Below are 4,694 nucleotides of genomic sequence, written 5' to 3'. Positions count from 1 at the left end.
GAGAAAAGGTGGTGCCTTACACCAGGTTTCTTTCAATGGTGTTTACCAAGATCTTTAAAGATCTTTACCCAGAAGAAGAAAACCTTCCAGTTTTCAAGCTTGGATCCAGGATTCTGGATCATAAGCTGAGGGACAGTGATGTGGCACTAACTTCCATCGTGTCCATCACTACCTCTTCTTCTCAGGTGGCCATGACAAGGGAAAATCCCCCCACGTTTAGCCAAGCCACCAAAACCCCTTCAAAACGACCCTCTCAACCAACTCTTGGTTCTCCTCAGAAAGCCAAGAAGTCCAAAAAGGGGACAGCCACGTCACTAGCTGGGCCCTCTCAAAAGTTTTCACTTATTGAAACTAGCCTTATCCCCGAGGCGTCTTCTGCTCACCCTCCAAGCTCTTCAGTGATTTCTTCCATCACTGTCGTATCAGTGGTACCTACCCTCATCGCCTCAGTGACCCAAATCACTAAAGCTGTGAATATAAGCGCCGCCACTGCTGAACACGCACGTCTCTTCTCAACCATTTTCTCTTCTCCTCCTTTCTTGGTCTTTACACATGTCGATGATGTATCAGCGACTGTCCTTCCTGATACTAAGACACGCACCACTGGACCTGAGGTTGCTCCTCTTGATGCTTCTCTGCATACTGATGTCCATCCTCTCGAGGATATCTTTGCTCACGCCAGTAACAATCCTTTTGATGTCACTGATGGCCCCTCAGGTATTTCATCTTCCTACCCTTTCTTTTCTTCTAACCTTGAGCCTTCAGCTCACATGTCTTCTTTTATAGGTCTTTCTTCGATGCATCAGTTTGATGCTTAGAAAGTGGAAGAGGAAGAAAGAGAGAAAGATGATGGAGGAGATGAAGAGATCGATGATGCCTATGATATGGCATCAGACATCAAACTTCTCCTTCCAGCCATTGATACCGTCCTCTGCAGGATCAACGAAGTCCACCAAGAGATGTCCCGCCAAGGTGATCTTGATGCGAACTTCCTTACCATCCAGGAGGACGTTCAAGAGGTTCAGAGTCATCTCCAGACTCTCTATGAATCTGTTCAAGCCAACACCAATGCCATTGATGTTCTTCACAGCAGGGCTGACGATGCTCAGGCTATTGTTGATCAGCAGACTGGCCTTCTTCAACAGATCCTGGATGTTGTTCGTCAACCAGCTCTAGTGATCCCTCATTCTTTCTATGCTAGTGATCACGTCCAGCTCCATGAGACGCGTGAGGCAACGACAACTCTAGCCAGTGCTTTGCAAAGGCTAGAGGATATAATGGTTCTCTAGTGTCAGCGCTTGGACGAACTCTTTGGCCAATTCTCTCAACCCTTAGCCAGAGAGGGGGAGATGAGGTCCAACGCAGGTGAATAATCCGATGTTGTGCTTACTCCTTCTCAGGCTGTTGGTCCAGTATCAGCTACAGTTGCAGTTGAAGCTGAGGCTCTCAGAGCTGAAGCAGTTGCTGCTCCTATAATCACGACCACGAAAGTTGCTCCAGCTGAGGTTGTCGATGCCATCCCTAGGGATGATGCCCATACCATCACTGCTGCTGGTGATGATGAAGATGATGATGAACCTACCATTCTAGACACCGGAAATGATCTAGATGGCGATGACAACGATGATGAAGATGACTTTACCATCAAGTTCCAGAAGCCATCAACCGTCACCAAAGGTGTTATTCTCAGGGATTCAGTATCCCAGGGGAAGCAAAGGTAAGGTTATCGACTCCATCAGGAAACCAGGACCCCAAGTCGAAAGGCAAGGCGGTCGCTGAAGAAAGAAACTTGAAAGTATTGTTCAATATCCCTCAACAACCTTTGTTTGAAGACTCTACCTCTCAGGTAGTGATTACTTCAGAATATCAACTTCATATTCCATCAACAACCTGCGGTGGACTAGAGCGGGTACCTGATAAACCCATCTCTTGTGCTCCTACCGACCAGCAGATGTCTCAGCTGAAGGAGTCACTCGACCAGACTAGAKTAAAAATCCMTYTTCGTACCTCTAGTGGTGGTGAGTTCGACTTCTTGTCTGAAGCTGAAAGACTCAAGGCATTAAGGGATAAAAAAGAACTAGAACTTCAAAAGAATCAGACTGAAGACAGCTTGAAGCTGGCCAAGTCACTAGCTGAAAAAGTCCTTACCAAGAAAAAGTCCAAGAAAACAGTGAACGCTGTCTAAGCCCAGACTAAACTTCTTTCTATTGCAGAAGTTGAGCATGAAAAGAACCTGAAGCTAGCGGAAAAGGACAAGCGACGGAGCGAAGAAAAACTAAAAAAGAGACTCAGTCCCCGCCCGATTATTAGCGTCAGCATCAGCGGACGTTCTAAAGACGGTGGAACGCTGGTCTCAATGCTCATCACCAGGGACAATCTTGATGTCGTTACCGAGTATCCTTCCTACCTAGGTCGTTATGGATTCAGCGAATGGATGGAGATCAGACAAGCCATTTAGCAATCCAAGTTGAGACACAAGACACTTATCGAGGACACCATCAGCGAGCTCATCAAAAGGATGTCCAAGTATGTCAAGGTCCCTGACAGGCTAACTCTGAAGAAGAGTGGGAAGAAGAAACTCAATCTCTCTGATCCTAATGATGGACCATTCCTAAGGAACGAACATGAAACAAGGTTCTCCTTAGATGAAGTCCTGAAGGGTCATAAGAATACAGACATTCTATGCTGAATCTTGACTTGCCAGATAAGGGTCCCTATACACCCAACTCTGTGCATTTTAAACCTGAGTTAGGAGTTATATTCTTTAACTATGAAGGTGAAGTCAGATTTCAGAGAATGTCAGAGCTACATCTATGTCCAATGGATCATTTGGTTTATCTTTTGCTCTGGATAGATGATAGCGTGCCTGGAAAAGTCGTAGATCTGAAGATACAAAGGGAATTCCTACGTCGAAAAAAACTTGGTGAAAATGTACCTGGTTACATAGATCTAAGAGCTCTAGAATAGTTTCCCTTTGTAACAACAATCCACTTTTCCTTGTAACTTTTTGTACTATGTCTACTTTTAGTGATTGTACTTATATTCTGTAAGTTCTAGACATGTACTGTAATACTTGTAATATTTCCTATGCTTAATAAAATGAGTATTCCTTCACTAAAAAAGATCCCTGAAAAAAGTAATAGGGACAGAAGTCTATGAGTTTCGATGTTACTTTTCACATTCACTGACAATCTATAAGTCAGTGAATAAGCTTTCAGTTTCAGTTTCTGTACTTGCAATTTTCTTAGATATAACTTAAGGAAAATTTTTAAGCTGAGACTGGCTAACTAAAAAGATTCCAAAATAGTAAAAAGGGACATGTACTTCATATGTAACTTTACCTTATTATTATTTGATAAGATAACTTTCTTTATGTTATCTTGTTATCATCAAATAGGGGAAGATTGTTGATCCTCTCTCTCAGTGATTTGATGATAATCCCTTTTCACTTATACGTTGTATTTATGTTTCCGTCTTTTCAGTTCCGGCGATCTTCATTGAGTATGTTCAGTAATCACTGAAGAACTTGCATTGTAAATCTATCAGAGACAACAATGCTTCAAGAAGACAACACTCACACCAAAGAACCTTCAGCAAACTTCGAAGACTGAACTGAAGATTAGAGACTGACGAGTACGTGATCTGAAGCGGTACTCAGTGATTACAAGTCTGTCTACATATGTGTGAAGACTGCTCAAGCTTCAGCGAATGATGATGAGACCTTTAGGTCATTCCAGCATTCAGCGATCAAAGGAAGCTTGCTTAGCACGATTGTTGTTGTCTTGTCCTTATGCATACAAAGGACAAAACCCATACCTTTATGAAAGTTGGTACGGTACGGAGCCGACTAGTCGACTCTATTGTCCACCAACTTTAGGTAAGGATGTCTGCTCATGAATAGTGTTTTTTGTACTATTCACTGTAGCAAAGGACAAACCTTCCTCTTAAGGCTTGACACGCACTCTAACCCTACCAAATTGCATTAAATGTTCATTTAATGCACTGGATATAAATAGAAGTGTTTCTTCTCCTTGCAGAGGGCGCGCAACTCACTCTCCAACCTTAATTCTTACTTCAAGCATTTTCTAGCTTAAGTAAAGGATCTTCTCTACATCATTTCTTTTCTTGTATTTGCTAAAACTTAGTGTGTAACTAAAGATTGTTTAGATAGGTTTTTACTACCTTATCTTTTCGCAAACAATCTTGTAAAATCTGTATTGATCTTCTTTATCAATATATATTTTAAATTTAAAAATATTGTATTTGTATTTATCCCCCCTCTTCTACAAATTGTTTCCCTTCTTGTAGACCCTCACGGGACCATATTTTATCATAAGATTTTTGATTTTGTAACTACCAATTAATGATATGTGAGTTACATAAAAAAGAAAATTACTTAAATACCCTTTTCAACTTTGTTCACTTATCTTCATGAAATTTCAAATTTAAAAAAATAAGTTTTTATCATGATTAATCACAACTGTTATTGAAATATTCAATGGCCAAAATCGATTAACAAAGTTAACACAAAAAATTTGGTTAATATTTGAACCTGACCCGATATATATATATATATATATATATATAGGGGAGCGATCAAATGAAAACCACTCAATTTGTAAAAACTGTAAAAACCTCATTCCACAAATCATAATTTTTCATTTTGTTCATTTTTTTGTAATTATAAGAGGTTG

The sequence above is a fragment of the Cynara cardunculus genome, assembly GCF_001531365.2.
Source record: "Cynara cardunculus var. scolymus isolate 2C chromosome LG 9, CcrdV1, whole genome shotgun sequence".
Lineage (NCBI taxonomy): Eukaryota > Viridiplantae > Streptophyta > Magnoliopsida > Asterales > Asteraceae > Cynara > Cynara cardunculus.
The sequence above is the reverse complement of the archived record's forward strand: the minus strand, read 5'-3'. Positions refer to the sequence as shown.